Source organism: Dermochelys coriacea, chromosome 4, assembly GCF_009764565.3.
Source record: "Dermochelys coriacea isolate rDerCor1 chromosome 4, rDerCor1.pri.v4, whole genome shotgun sequence".
NCBI classification, from domain to species: domain Eukaryota; kingdom Metazoa; phylum Chordata; order Testudines; family Dermochelyidae; genus Dermochelys; species Dermochelys coriacea.
In genome coordinates, this window is record NC_050071.1 from 55,395,500 (window position 1) to 55,412,443 (window position 16,944).

Here is a 16,944-nt window from a genome sequence, read left to right on the forward strand (position 1 = left end):
GCTTGCCACCTATGTAGCTTGATAAGAAGGTGAGTATCCGAGAGTAGGCTGCTGGAGATCTGCAGGATGGGATTCAGTTTGTATAGAATTCTGGTAGAATGCTTCTAAAATCCCCCCTGAAGTGTTCTATACTGGAAGCAGCTGTTGATTCTCATCAAGTGTATATAATTAGCTACAACAGAATTTATTTGTATAATTCAGTAGTTGTGTAAGAGTCTGGTATGGACATGTTACAGTACATGAAAACTGGATAATTAAGTCATGACTGAAAGCCTTATGCAAACACCATCACTTTTATACTTTGTTCAACTGATGGCACTATGCAGAATTATAGGGAAAAATTAAAATGGTGTCTGAAGAGCACTGGACAATTTGGCAGCTTTCTGGTGGGACTTCTGCAATGCCTTTGTCCAAAGTTTACAACTTCAGTAGATTCTATTGGGTTCTAGGACACAACAATAATTTTGGGTACTGTTTTCTTTCCCCCTTCTGGACAACTCTCTTCAAATCTTACCTTAAAACGTCCCATTTTCTCTTTAAAGATTCTATATTGGAATAAGTTATTTTTGTATCTTACAGTAAAAGTGATCAGACTATTTAAAGAGAAGAGTGGAGAGGACAGATCGGTAGGTGCAGACCTGGGTCTTTTGAGTGCATTTCCACTATGACTAAAATATTAAAATCTAAATATAACTGAAAATGCATAACCCACTGTAACGTGACAGGCTACACGCAAGCCATGGAAGTGATAATTTAGATCAGCTGTCCACAGATAACTTTCTGTCTTGCTTAATAAGATATCAGGTTTATTAGTGTCAGTGATTTAGGACTCGTAACTCTTTATCATTCCTGAAGCTGAGTTTGTTAACCAGATACATGAAGAGCAAGACAAGAATATTATGCATACAAGTACTTCCTATTTCAAAACCAGCATTAGGTACCTCTAATCCTAGTAGTGAAAACCGCAATATGAAACGCTGCAGTACCTAACAAATTGGTGCTGTTCTGAGCAGCACTGAAATCAAAGGGAGTTGCATGTGGGTATCTCAGGGTAGAGGGAAAAAATTAACTCCTCGAAGTGAAACTCCCAGAGGGGACTGGAAACTGACTCACTGGATTACTTACTGTCAAATGGGCGGAGTTTGGTCCCTTTGGAATGATCAGGGGAAGAGGGTGGTGACCTCAAGAGACGATTGAAAAGAGAAAGGCATTGCCAGTGGATCAGCTGTAGCTCCATTAGGACTGTGCTGTCATGGAAACCTTCAAGCTGCAACCTTGGGGGGCGGGGTGAGGCAGACATGGCCCTCCTCAACTTTTTACCATTCTATTTTATGCCCACTTCAAGGTGGCTGTGGGACCCCCAAGGAATGTGTGTGGTTGCACCCACTGGTGGTCCCCAGCTTCTCTCCATGGTGGTGCTCCTAGCCTGTAGGGAATCTCTGCTTTAAAAAAAAAAAGTTGAGAGCAATAGCATTATCTGATGTTGTCGTAACCATAGAGCTAAATGTAGCCTAGAATTCCTCCTTACCTGTAAGGGGTTAAGAAATTCAAATAACCTGGTTGGCACCTGACCAAAAGGACCAATAAGAGAGAAGATACCTACCAAATTGTGGGGGGTGGGGGAGAAGGCTTTGTTTTGGTCTGTTCTCTTGGGAAGCAGAGAAGCATCAGGTCAGAAAACTCCTTCTCCTATGAACCATCCTAAGTCTTTCATATTACAAATTGTAAGTAAAAGCCGGACAAGATGTGTTAGATTATCTTTTGTTCTGCTTGTAATTTTTCCTTTGCTGGATGAAGGTTTATTCCTGTTTTTTGTAACTTTGAAACTAAGCCAAGAGGAAGTTCTGCTGTGTTTTTGAATCTTTTGTTACCCTGTAAAGTTATTTTCCATCCTAATTTTACAGAGGTGATCTTTACTTTTTAAAAAAAATAAAATCCTTCTTTTAAGAACCTGACTGATTTTTCTATTGTTCTAAGTCTCAGGGGTCTGTGATCACTTTGTAATTGGTTAGGATATTATTCTCAAGCCTCCCCAGGAAAGGGGGTATAAGGGCTTAGGGGGAATTTTGGGGGAATAGGAACTCCAAGTGGTCCTTTCCCTGATTCTGTGTTAAATCACTTGGTGGTGGCAGCGTACCGTCCAAGGGCAAAGAATTTGTGCCTTGGGGAAGTTTTAACCTAAGCTGGTAGAAATAAGTGTAGGGGTTCTTTCATGCGGGTCCCCACATCTGAACTCTAGATTTCAGAGTGGGGAGGGAACCCTGACATGTTGACAGTTTCCATGGCTTCTGAGGGGGGTGATGTTGAGAATGCAACTATCCTCCCCAACCTCTCCCATCTATACTATGAGATCCCTGAACATACAAGCACCTTAGACCCACAGAAAAATCTTGAACAGGTCCTAAGTGGAGAATAAGTAAATCAGTTTTATCACAATTCCTGTATTGTGCATGTATAGGAGCCAATTTTGACTGGTACTTGGTGAATTTCCAGCTCTTGTGTGCGCGCACAGGGGACCCTGATTTTTTGGGATAGAATTCGGCCGACAGCATCTTGACCTAATGAACGTGTCTAATAAGATTATGCTGTAAACTGAGAATGAAAACCACCACTGCTTGCTTTTACTTTTACACAATTGACTTTCAGGATACTCTTATTCTCCACTCTAGTTATAAAAGCACTTCTCCAGCTGTGATGTGGTTTCAATGTTGTTAAGCTCATGTTAATAGATATTTCCCACCCACCCAGGAAAAAAAAGTTTACTTTTGGGAAAAAATTGTTTTACATACTTAATTTTTCCTTCCAAAATGGTAAACATTTTTTTTTCATAATTGGTCTTCTGGTACAGGGAAGGAATGTATTAGATTCACAGTTTAACTCTTTCACCCCAACTACTACTACTCTACACACATACAAACAGCACATCTTGTATTGATGCTCAGTGAGTTTGCATCTTTTATCACTATGCACATTCATTTACTTTTCACTTTATGCTGCTTTCAATCACTGGGCATTCAGTAGGTTGATCAGCGCGCGCGCGCGCACACACACACACTCTCTCTCTGTCTCTCTCTCTCTACTTACCAGCCATGAGGCTGCATTTGCTTTCAGGGTTGCTCAAAACACCAATGATCTAGTGAGCTCCCTCATCCCCATATTCTGTTATCTTTCTCTCTTCCTGGACCAGATGGCTGTTTTTCTCTCAACACAGAAACCCAACAGCTCAACAGCTTTAACATTTAAAACAAAATCAAGGTGTTGTGATGAAGCAACATTTAAAACAAAATTAGGTAATTAAATATTTTAGAACTACACACTGGTCAATTCTGTGAATCCTAACTCACACGACTGATTCTTATTAACATGAATAGTCCCATTGTCTTTGAGAATATGGATTACTCCCACTAGTAAGAGTACTAAGGACAGGCCCTAAGTTACTAACCTAAATCTAGGTTTATTCAATAGTATTATGAAGCCTGTACATAGGCCAAATCTTGCTGGTCTTCTCTAGGTGGGGACAGGCCTGAACCAGAGTGTCTCCATTGCAGAAAGAAGGCAGGATTTGGGTCTCCCTGTGCTTCAGTGCACATGGAGTTTTTGTGGCTAGGCAAGGCCAAGGCCAGTGAATGCAGGACTACCACCAGCTATTCTCTTGCATGGAGGAAGGATGCATCAACTGTTAAGGATACTCCAGATTCTGCAATCTGAATGGAAGCAGAATTAATTCATTCCCAGCCATGATGAAGCAGCTCATAGCACAAAGAGCCACTTGGGCTACATAATGAATTGAAGAATTGGATGAACCTTCTCCTGAGCTATTCATCTTCCAGCAGCAATTTTAATTCCATTTTGAGATTTGTGTAAAACACAGTAAAGATGAGCCATTGCAGCTAAATTTTGATCACTTAAAAATTCAGGTATGTTTTGATTGGCATAGCTGGTGCCTGCTCCTCTCTCTAGTGAGAGCTAAAGATGCTCAGCACTTTTGAAAACTGGACCACTTTTATTTAGATGTCTAAATGGGGATTTGACCATCACAATCTGGGCTCCCAAATGCTGCTTAGAATCCTTTACTATTTGAAAATACTTGAAATCACTTTTAGTTTCTGCTGGTTTTAAGAAAAAAAAACCCCTCAGATGAAATTTTAACTCATCTGCCCCTTGACTGAATTACTAAATCACCTTTAGTCATTCAAGTTCACAACTAGGGCATCCTGCTATTATCCTCTCTTTCAAATCGACTCTTGCCAAGAAGAATGATATTTTCTGTGGACGTGGGCCTCACCACCATTCCCCATGGTTTGCCAGAGTTACCCATGCTTTTGGATTACTGCACTGTGCTCTACTTATGCCGTCTCCTGAAAGTGGCTCAGAAATTTCAACTGGTGCAGAATCTGTCTCACTGCCTGATTACTTGCTTATTAATGCTTCCTGCAGTGAGTGTATTAGACCTGTGCTATATAGAGACAGAACTGGCTGACAGCATGATTATTCTATAAAGCCCTTTTTGATTTTGGTCCTGCATTTAACTGTTACCTCTCTCTTCCTAGGTGCAACTTGGGCCAACTGGAAAGCTCAAGCTGATGGTCCTTAGTTACATTTGTTTGGAGAAGGAGGGAAGGAGTTTACAACAGAGGGCCCATGACTTTGGAACTTACTCTCCCCTGGGCTACCAGAGCCACATTCTATTGATCTAAAGGGGACTTTGCAAGGTCATGGTAGACTGGAAAACACATTAATGTGGCCATTTGATCAATCTGAATTTGTATTCATGTATTTTATGTTGAGCTGCACATGCATCTAGAGCTCTGGATAAGCACATTTGATAAATAGGAATAAAGAAATAATGCACCAAAGTGAAAGTTCTATAGAATACATTGTTTTAGAGCTCAAGGCTTCATCATTACAGTGCAAAACCAAAGCAACTGAATAATTAGCAATTGAGTATAACTACAGAGGTACTTAATGGTAAGACTAGTCCTTTTCTAGAATGATTTCTGAAGTCTAGTGAAGCCAATGTATAGACTGACATTCTTTAGTTAGGAGTTAGAATCCTCTATCATTACACATGAGTAAAAACGGCTGCTTCATGACTCCCAAATCATATTTTTACATACATCACTCACACCCCGCTGCTTTTCCTTTGTGTAAAAATACTTTTACTCTAGCATGAAGCTTCATGGAATTATTAGGAAACAATCATAGAACTTTTCTTTTAAGAAAATAAGCCAAGCTAGAGCAGCTATGACAAGTTCACCTAATCAAAAGATTTTGAGTACAAAAGCTTATACATGTAATACCTGACCAACATAAGCCACACGTTTATAGAAAATAATAATATTGAGAAATACATTAGGGAAGTAAATAGTGTTAATCTAGGTGTATTGCTTTTTCTTTAAAAATAGTTTTGCAACTTATAAGATAAAGTTTGAGGATTTCCAAACTTGATATTGAAAATGGCCAACTACTATTCAATTTTTAGAGGGCTCTGTTCACTTTTATGTATTAAGTAATTTAATTAATTAATCAATTAATTAAAGAGCCTCTGCAGCTGCTGTCTCACACAACTTCTTTGGTTTTCTTAGCTCTGCAGCTGCAGAGGACAAATACAGTTCAGAAGCTTTTATCCAGAGTTCCCTGTGGAATGCCCCAGTAGGCATTTCATACCATCCCCCTCTCCTACTATGGAGCCTGTAGCTCCACTGAGTTTGATTGACAAGGTGGGGCAATTGGGCAGTGACAGAAACACATTAAGGAAATTCTCTATTGAACACAAGACTGCTAATCATGTGGATAAGCTGTCCCCTGTTTAGCTGGACATTGTATTCTAGGGGACGAACAAAGGTTTCAACTAGTGCAGATAAAAGACTTTGTAAGAAGTTAGTGTTTAAAATCTTTAAATTTGTAATCTTATGTCTAAAGTAGTCTCCACAACCAGAACTCTTCGAGAATGACTTGTGGATCTGCATAGTCATGGATCTCCCAGTCTTACCCTCAATGTCCATCTATGGCCATGTGCAGGGATTCCTCCTAGAGCTGGGCTCTGCAGCATGAAGGAGTGGAGACGCTCCTGAAAATCCAGTGGGCACCCCAAATCCTGTACTTCTGCACAGTTGACCACCATCTATTCTGCTATATGCAAGGATGTCAGTACTGCTGAGGACAGAAAGGACAGCATTTGTCTCCATGTACATTCTCAATTAACTGAGTAACAAATTTCTGAGCCCCAGATCAGAAAATTAGCTTATCAGTAGGGCTGTCAGGTGATTAAAAAAATTAATTGCTTGATTAATTGCGCTGTTAAACAATAATAGAATACCATTTAAATATTTTTGGATTTTTTTTACATTTTCAAATATATTGATTTCAATTACAACACAGAATACAGAGTATAAAGTGCTCACTTGTAATCAAAATAAATATCAAATATTTGCACTGTAAAAAAATAAATGTTATTTTTCAATTCACTTAATACAAGTAGTGTAGTGCAATCTCTTTGTCATGAAAAGAAAAGGAGTACTTGTGGCACCTTAGAGACTAACAAATTTATTAGAGCATAAGCTTTCATGAGCTACAGCTCACTTCATCGGATGCATTTGGTGGAAAAAACAGAGGAGAGATTTATATACACACACAGAGAACATGAAACAATGGGTTTATCATACACACTGTAAGGAGAGTGATCACTTAAGATAAGCCATCACCAGCAGCAGGGGGGGGGGGAGGAGGAAAACCTTTCATGGTGACAAGCAAGGTAGGCTAATTCCAGCAGTTAACAAGAATATCAGATTTCAGAGTAGCAGCTGTGTTAGTCTGTATTCGCAAAAAGAAAAGGAGTACTTGTGGCACCTTAGAGACTAACAAATTTATTAGAGTATAAGCTTTCGTGAGCTACCGCTCACTTCATCGGATGCATTCAGTGGAAAATACAGTGGGGAATGCATCCGATGAAGTGAGCGGCAGCCCACGAAAGTCTACGCTCAAATAAACCTGCCAGTCTCCAAGGTGCCACAAGCACTCCCCCTCCCCTTGCAAACCCAGACCAACACGGCTGCTACTCCGAAACCTGTCATTAAGTTAAGCTCTGACGTCTGCAATATTTTTCTGAGTTGTTTAATACTTTTAATCTCATTTACTTTTGGGCTCCTGTTCATATACTTATTGTATTGTTGATATGCTTCACTTTTGCTGGGAGTGGGCTTCTTTATAGATCATATGTTCTCAGCAGACATTTAAGTTCTTTACCTGTAATTGACTGGGTGTGGAATTTCCGAATTACAGGTAAAGAACTTAAATGTCTGCTGAGAACGTATAATCTACTGTCACGGCTAACCTGGTGGCTGAACTTTGTGACTTTGTCCTCACCCATAACTATTTCACATTTGGTGACAATGTATACCTTCAAATCAGCGGCACTGCGATGGATACCCGCATGGCCCCACAGTATGCCAACATTTTTATGGCTGACTTAGAACAACGCTTCCTCAGCTCTCGTCCCCTAATGCCCCTACTCTACTTGCGCTACATTGATGACATCGTCATCATCTGGACTCATGGAAAAGAAGCTCTTGAGGAATTCCACCATGATTTCAACAATTTCCATCCCACCATCAACCTCAGCCTGGACCAGTCCACACAAGAGATCCACTTCCTGGACACTACGGTGCTAATAAGCGATGGTCACATAAACACCACGCTATATCGGAAACCTACTGACCGCTATTCCTACCTACATGCCTCTAGCTTTCATCCAGATCATACCACTCGATCCATTGTCTACAGCCAAGCTCTACGATATAACCGCATTTGCTCCAACCCCTCAGACAGAGACAAACACCTACAAGATCTCTATCATGCATTCCTACAACTACAATACCCACCTGCTGAAGTGAAGAAACAGATTGACAGAGCCAGAAGAGTACCCAGAAGTCACCTACTACAGGACAGGCCCAACAAAGAAAATAACAGAACGCCACTAGCCATCACCTTCAGCCCCCAACTAAAACCTCTCCAACGCACCATCAAGGATCTATAACCTATCCTGAAGGACGACCCATCACTCTCACAAATCTTTGGAGACAGGCCATTCCTTGCTTACAGACAGCCCCCCAATCTGAAGCAAATACTCACCAGCAACCACGCACCACACAACAGAATCACCAACCCAGGAACCTATCCTTGCAACAAAGCCCATTGCCAACTCTGTCCACATATCTATTCAGGGGACACCATCATAGGGCCTAATCACATCAGCCACACTATCAGAGGCTCGTTCACCTGCGCATCTACCAATGTGATATATGCCATCATGTGCCAGCAATGCCCCTCTGCCACGTACATTGGTCAAACTGGACAGTCTCTACGTAAAAGAATGAATGGACACAAATCAGACGTCAAGAATTATAACATTCAAAAACCAGTTGGAGAACACTTCAATCTCTCTGGTCACTTGATTACAGACCTAAGAGTGGCTATCCTTCAACAAAAAAGCTTCAAAAACAGACTCCAACGAGAGACTGCTGAATTGGAATTAATTTGCAAACTGGATACAATTAACTTAGGCTTGAATAGAGACTGGGAATGGATGAGTCATTACACAAAATAAAACTATTTCCCCATGTTATTTCTCCCCCTACCCCCCACTGTTCCTCAGATATTCTTGTTAACTGCTGGAAATAGCCTACCTTGCTTGTCACCATGAAAGGTTTTCCTCCTTTCCCCACCCTGCTGCTGGTGATGGCTTATCTTAAGTGATCACTCTCCTTACAGTGTGTATGATAAACCCATTGTTTCATGTTCTCTGTGTGTGTATATCAATCTCCCCTCTGTTTTTCCCACCAAATGCATCCGATGAAGTGAGCTGTAGCTCACGAAAGCTTATGCTCTAATAAATTTGTTAGTCTCTAAGGTGCCACACGTACTCCTTTTCTTTTTGCGAATAAGGACTAACACGGCTGCTACTCTGAAACCTATGATTGCAATGTTATCCTGCTCCAGGAAGTCTGCAGGCACTCAGACATTTTCCCTGATTTTCAGCTTTTATATACCTATCTTTTCTAGCCTCTAACAACTTCACAATTACTGCCAAAGCCCAAAGAATTCAGAATGTTAGGAGAGATTGGGGGAAGAGAAAAATATTGTAGGTATTTATCTCGTTACATATGCACGTGCTTGCTTGCTCTCGTGGTCTCTCAGAGAGAGAGAAATTTTTTTTGGAGAAAGATCTCCTCCGTTTTTAGATCCTTTTTGAGAAGCAGAAAGGTATTAATACCTTGCCACGGATACCAGTCCAAAGTTAAAATATTTATTTTCCTCCCTTCGAAGGGCACTTGTTTTTTTAATCTTGTAATGGTACATAATAGCTAGTCAGATTTCTAGGACTGCTGAAGAAGAGGTGGTAACTGAATTTAAATGAAATACATCTGCCAAACTAAGCCATTCCAAAAAGCTCTATTTTTGAGAAGGCGTTTAAACGATTAGGAGAAAAATTAAAACAAAAGGTGATGAAGCCATTTTATCACTGTCTACATGCCAATTAAACAAGATCCTGACTGATCACTGCACAGTTATAGAGAAGCACTCAGAGCCTTTAAGAAAAGTCTCACATTTCTTCATGTAAGAGTTTTGACCAGGATGGTGAAGTATGGGAAAAGAGCAAACACTTGCAATCCTAATTAAGAAATCTCTCAGAGGGCCAAATATTCAAAGTTATGTGCCAAAACCATGCCTATAAAATACACGCGTGCACCTGTTGACACAAAAAACTCCACATTAGAATGCACAGACATATTGGGATTGTACTCAGACACATCAGCGTGGGCTATGTGCGCGCAACAGCTGCATTCACCCGTTTATGAGGATCAAAGATAGGTAAGCAGTTAAAAATTTGTGATGTTATGCAAGAGTCACCATGGTATTAGGAAATCAAGTACAAGATTAGATTGTTAAAGGACAGCTTGGACAGCTAGTAGTTGTGTCAAGTCTTGTCATAGGTGCTGGAACTATGGGTGCTGCCGCATCAGGACTCCAGAAACTGACCTACATTGTTCTGATTCTGAGTGACTGGACTACACTACTACTAAGAATTTATCATGATGTATGTTGAATTTAGTTAAATCACTTGGAATATAAAATCATGTAAATGTTTCAAATTAGCCTATTTTTTAAAAAATAAAATAATATTTATTTCTAGACATTCTATGTTCATTTTCATGGTATACGAGTGCCTGCAACTTGAATTTGAGCTGTCCTTGATGGCCAGTTCATACATTTTCAACTGAGGCATTGTTGCTCTTACTGGTAGTTCTTTTCTGTAAGGGACAGCTGTGTGAATTGCAGTGAACTTAAGAACACATCTGGAAAGCAAAACTTATTACAAAAAGTAAAACGAAGACTCTCTTTCAAGCTTCTTTGCTTAGGTAGTGGCTGTAATACAATCATTGGTCAAATCATCATGGAAATAAAATTTTGCCCTCAATGTACTTTCTCTCTTCTGAGCTCACAAAAATCTCTCTAGCTCTTCCTAACTAAGAGGAGCTAGTATAACAACTAACCCTCCAGTCAAGGCAGAAGAAAAGATTATGGACCTCATTTTACTTTCACTCTGGTATTTACCAGTGTAACTTTATTGAAGTCAAAATAGTTACGTCTGATTTATACTGGTTAATTGAGAGAAGAATCATGCCCTACATTTGTCCAAGCTACCACCAACAGTCCTTCCTGCAACTACATCTCTTTCCCAGAAATAGACGCTATCAATGGGCTATGACAATTTAGAGACTGATTCAGATGGGACACGAATTTCATTCTGATCATCTTGCAGCTTCAGTGTTTGAAACAGTTTGAAATTTCTGATAGTTCAGTGCTGCAGATTTCCATAAGCCAATATATGGCTAGATTTTCAAGAAGACATATGTTGGGGGTCAGGTGGGCTGGAAAGTTGTCCCTAAGGCTCATATTTCTTTGCAAGGTCCAGTGTGAAGTCAGAACTTCACTGTTCAGCACAAATACAGTACCTGAAAGTTCTTCTAATATTAAAAATACTAGAGAGTCACACGCTTTTATAATCAGCCCAACTCTTCTTAAAGAAAAGGGTGTTGTATTAATTTAGATGGAATAAATGGGCCTAAAGAGTCAAAGGTGTTAACATAACCCTGAAACTGTCCAACATTAAACAGTTTGAACAAAGTTTGGGTTTGATACACAGAGATCTTGTTTTTTAGCAAGATACATTCCTAAACTACTTAGTGTATTAACTAAAATACAGAAGAAAAGAGTCAAGTCAAGTTATAAAGCAGTCTGAAATTAAATTATTATACGAGACAAACTTAACCAAACACCTACCAAAGTGCTTTTGTAAGACAGGATATCAGGTACAGTCCCCTTTTGGGTTGCATAACTCTTTTTAGTAGGGAGGAAAAGCCTAGTTTTGTTGCTTGGTTTCGAGATGTGAAGAAAGAAAGAAAGAAAAAGTAATCATTCTTTCGACAGAGATGAGAGCTAGAAGAGACAGGACAGTAAAGGTGGAGAAAATACGCCTTTTGTTAATGTTCTTGCTATTCTGGGCAGCAGGTCTGGGTGGGCAAGTCAGCCACAATGGCAGTGCTCTGGCTCATTTTCTGGTCTGGAATGTCCTCCAGTTTGGTCTGGTCCCCCTCCTTTCCTGGTCTCTCTCAGGCTGGACAGAGCTGGATGGGCTGTCTGACCTCATTTGCTGGTGCCATGTGGTACAGCTGATCTCAAGATCAGATCAGATGGAAAGCTGAGGGGAGAGAGAGAGCGCACACGAACAAACGGGAGGAAAAGTAGTAGGGCAGAAAGGAACACACAAGGGAAGGGGAAAAAAAGCATGAGTACCTGGCTGGAGTCTCCACTGGTGCAATGGCGATGACCAGGTGTCCCCCCGGGCGTGTTGAGGTCTGGCCTTGGCAATGATACAGTGATTTTCAGTATCCTCAGGTGAAGGACAAAGTCCCTGGAGCAGAGCAGTATGGAGGCCTGACAGCCTTCCCCTCATCCAGGAATTCCCCCAGTTGGTTTGCTATTGCCCACCCTCAAAAGTCTTTTTAAAGGACCCCAAAAGGCAGTGAGATGAGGGGCTATTCTACCCTTCATTTTGTCCCCGAGATAGGCCTAATTTCCAACACACTAGTTTTGGTTCATTGGTTTCCAGTCTCTCACTGTTTTTGTTTACCAGCCATAATCTTAACAGTTATATCAGTAGACCTTTTTGGTTGATTAATTCAATGTCTTCCCAACCCCCACCCCCACATCTTTTCCTACCGACATTTGTTATATGTTATTGTGACGTCTCATTAACTTTCACTCACTTTTTACAGTTGAGTGTAATTAGGGTAAATCTATAGGCCTAATTATTATGACGGGGTGAATAGTATCAATCACAACACCATGAATATCAAAAGATTTCATATACTGAGAACTGTAGTTTTTTGTTTCAGAGAGCTACAAGCTGCTCTAGACTCTAGTAGGGATCAGATCCTCAGCTGGTGAAATCATAATGCCACCAATGTCAGTTTATACCAGTTGAGGTTATGGCCCTAGGTCTGCTAACAATTGGGAAGTTTATGAAGTTAAGCAAAAAAAAAAAAAAAAGTGTGCCTGTAGTTCTCTAAACTGGAATACTTCTCTATTACCTTTAATCTGGGTTCTCCATGATTAATCAATATAATCCTGTATAGAGAATACTGAGTTTTAAATGTATACACATAAAATAATGTCCCCTCGCATTGCCATTGTAAACAGCACCATACATACCTTAACTGTAAGCATAATACACCAATCATGTAATCTATTACACTATGGCTTTTGCTCCCATAGAAATCCTTTATTTCACTCCCTAGAGTCATGCCCTGATGTAGACAGATCAAATACATTTCTTCTGTTTCTCTCTCCCAAATCATACTATTGAAATTCTTTAGCTACACTAGTGGTGAACTCAGATGATAATTGTAAGTCAGTGGAATCCACTTCTTTAGATGATGGTAATTGTTATCGTTACCAGCTACTGACTTTTAAATTATGCAGGGCACTGAAAGAGTTTCCAGTCAGCTTGAGTTCTATGTAGACAACCAGAGAGGGAAAATACAATGGGGACAGATTCTTAGCGGATGTAAAGTGACAACACTATTGGATTGTATCTACAATTACAACTATTAAGAATCTGTCCCATAGTTTAATTTTCCCTTGCACTCAGTGGACCTGATTAGCTGATGCATATTGGTTGAAAAATCATACTCCAAGACCACGTCTATACTACCCACCCGATCGGTAGTGTAGACACGATAAATCGATCCCCGCTCGCTCTGCTGTCGACTCCAGAACTTCACCAGGGTGAGAGGCGGAAACAGAGTTGACGGGGGAGCGGCGGCCGCCGATCCCATGCCGTGAGGACGCGAAGTAAGTGATTCTAAGTCGATCTAAGATACATCGACTTTAGCTACGCTATTCTCGTAGCTGAAGTTGCGTATCTTAGAGCAATCCCTCCCCATAGTGTAGACCAGGCCAAAGAGTAGTTATCGATGGTTTGCTCTCAGACTGGGAGATCCTATCTATTGGAGTCCTACAGGGGTCTGTCCTGGGTCTGGTACTATTTAACATTTTAGTTAATGACTTAGATAGTGGAGTGGAGAGTAGGCTTATAAAATTTGCAAGTGACACCAAGTTGGGAGTCGCTGCAAGCATTTTGGAACATGGGATTAGAATTCAAGATGCCCTTGATAAATTGGACATTTGATCTGAAATCAACAAGGTGAAATTCAGTAAAGTGCAAAGTACTACACTTAAGGGGGATAAATCAAATATACTCATTCAAAATGGGGAATTAGCTAGGCAGAAGTGCTGCTGAAAAGTATCTGGGTGTTGTTGTGAATCACTGATTGAATGAGAGTCAACAATGTGATGCCGTTGCAAAACCAGGTAATATTTTGGGCTAGACTTAACAGTGATGCGGCCTAGTGCTTAGGTCCCCTGGTAGCAACCCTTCCCCGTTTTTAGCATCTCCTGCCAGTGGTTGCTCCACTGCAATGGTGGTCCCTCTTCTAGTAGATAGATTCTCGGCCCCCAGACTAGGTAACCCTAGGAGTCCACCCCTTTCCAGAGCAACACGAGTCCGAAGTCCAATATCCTCCCCCCAAAAGTATCTCCAGCCCACTTCCATGTCCCGTAAGCCTTCCACCCTTGTCCTGGTTCCTCTTATCTTTGTTTCCAAACTGCCCTCAGTCTAGCATTTTTATTTTCTTTTTAGCACTAAATTCACTGAGACTTTCTACAGAACTAGCAGTACCATGCAAGTTCCAGGAGGTCATCATCTAGGGCAGAAAAGTACTTGGGTCAGCAAGCTGTATAGTAATGGTTTATGTGGGCAAGCATAAACTGGGGGAAGGGGATATTTTGCCTGGTTTGCACACAATAAAAATCCCTAAATTTGGTCCTGACCAACAACTTTTCATGTGTTTTGCTATGCTATTACTTCTGCATGCCATGTGTATTTCCCCTTAGTTCTCATTTACAGCACATTCTACAGTCCTTAGGTGTGCCAGGTATAGGAAATCAAGGCACCTACAAAAGGCAACTCAAACACTGGGAAAAAGTGATATGAAAATAACCTCCTGACTCTTTTGGGAGGGGCAGAGAGAAATCTGTGGGAGAAATCCCCCCTTTCTTCTATTAAATACTTTGTTTTATTTTATTTGTCCTTGCAGTTATTTGAGGAGAAGCATTGAAGGGGATTCTCTGGGACACCACCAATGTGTAAATGTTATGCTGAGACATTCATGACACCTGAGACATGTGTGAGAGAGGTATCAAGGAACCGGTAATGGGCTTACTTCTTCTGCAATCTTTGTGGTAATAAGCAGTTCAAACAGACAAATACTTATGCTGACCCTTGGGTCAGCAAGTGCCCTCTCCACCTATACATGCTTACACTTCTAGAGGGCCTGAACAAAGGAAAGCTTTCTGGCACACCTTTGGATATTTATCTTTTTGAGCATCAGTATAGCTATAGGGGAATGTCTGTACATGAATTTCTCCCTTTTGAATCCTGTTATTAGGACCATACTCCTGTATTGGGGTCTGCATTGTTAATAAGGCTCTCTTTCAACAGGTTTCTCATTAAACCACTTGTGTGGATTATTGATTTTCTGCACAAGCACTTCCATTTCCTCACAACAAAATTGGTTCTCTTCTCCATTAGCTGTGAGAGCCCCAGCAAAGATCAGTCAGACCCAGGGGTGAAAGTGAGTCAAGTGACCTACCAGTACCCTGGGGCCAGCTCTCGCTCCCGGAAGGGGCAGGGCTGAAGGGGGTCAGAGCCAGCCCCAGCCCACACTGTAAGGTAAGTGCTCCCCCACTGAGGTAGCAGTAGCAGCCCGGGGCTCCTGGGGCTATTTAAAGGGCTGGGGTGGTAGAAGCAGGGGAGCCCCGGGCCCTTTAAATAGCTGCCGGAGCCCCGCCGCCGCTACCCCAGGGCTCCAGCAGCGGGGCTCTGGAGGCAATTTAAAGGGCCTGGGGCTCCCAGCCACTGCTGGGAGACCCAGACCCTTTAAATTGCTCCCTGGAGAAGGCAGGCTGCCCCAGTATGTTGCACCGGCTCTTGCCGGTATGCTGTACTGGCTTACTTTCACCTCTGGTCAGACCTTGCAAACTGTTTCTGGCTCACAGCAATGGAGGCAGAAGTGAGAGGGAAAGGAGGTGTGGTTGGCATTCTCCATTTAGGAGAGGGGTGGGCAAACTTTTTGGCCTGAGGGCCACATCAGGGTTGCAAAAACAGTATGGAGGCCCGGGTAGGTAAGGCTGTGCCTCCGCAAACAGCCTGGCCCCCACCCCCCGACTGCCCCCTCAGAACCCCCGACCCATCCAACCCCCCCACCCATCTTGTCTCCTGACCATCCTCTCCCGGGATCCCACCCTGTATCCAACCCTCCCTGCTCCCTGACCCCTATCCACACCCCCGCCCCCTGACAGGCCCCCTGACCCATCCAACCCCCCCGCTCCTTGTCTTCTGACCCCCCCTGCTCCCTGTATCCCCCTTCCTGGGACCCCCCCAACCCAACCTGCTTCCTGACTGCTGCCCCCAAACCTCCACCCCATCCAACCACCCCCCGACTACCTCCCGCTCCTTACCAACCCCTCTCCCCCTACACCCTTACCATGCCGCTCAGAGTGGCAGGACAGACGTATTGGAAAGCCTGGCAGGTGGGCGGGCGCAAGCCGTGCTGCCCACGCAGCTGCAAAAGGAGGATGACAACGGGGGAGGAGCCGGGGGGCTAGCCTCCCCAGCTAGGAGCTCAGGGGCTGGCCCGGACATGGCCTGCGGACATGTTTGCCCACTTCTGATCTAGGAAGAGGCTTGGATTTTGCCATCTAGTTGGCACGTACATTTTATTCCTCTTGTGCACTAAACACCATTAAGAGCAACTTGCTGTCCAGTGCCGTCATGCGGGCAGTCTGCCAAAGCACATCTGGCCCAAGGTGAGTGTCCTAGAGGGATGGAAAGGGCTGCAAGGAATGCCTTTGCTCTTTCCCCATGCAATGCGCTCTGCAAGGGGCAATCAGAATTTGGTGGCTGTCACAAAGGGCAGCTGGCACATACCATTATAGTATTTATCCTCCTGCCGGAGACAATGCAAAGTACCAGCAGGAGACTTCCGGGGAATGGTGGCTCCCAACCTCCCTATTTTATTTTTAGTTTCTGCTTACAAAATGAGTACGAGCTCATGAAAAGTGCAGCACCATCACTCCACTTCCTCAGAGCACTTGTGGAAGCCATATGTCTTCTTCCTTCAGGGCTGCTAAGGAAGTTAGGGAGTGGCAGGTTGGGGCCCAGGGAGGCCCCACACCACCCTAACAGAAGTAGCAACTGCAAGCCAGAGTGCCCCTGCTCCATGTTCTATCTCGAGGCTGGAGGCCCAGACCTCTACCTCA

General features: G+C 42.5%; 1 long non-coding RNA gene across 4 annotated transcripts in view; it reads right to left on the minus strand.

Annotated features, from left to right (window-relative positions):
• Positions 1-10,754: 10,754 nt before the first annotated feature.
• Positions 10,755-16,944, minus strand: part of LOC122459784 — an 80,557-nt gene continuing 74,367 nt past the window's right edge. For 3 of the 4 annotated variants that reach the window (XR_006280702.1, XR_006280699.1, XR_006280697.1), the window contains one exon: positions 10,755-11,761. This is a non-coding gene — a long non-coding RNA (uncharacterized LOC122459784). The remainder of the gene's footprint in view (positions 11,762-16,944) is intronic. The other variant, XR_006280693.1, reaches the window with a different exon arrangement.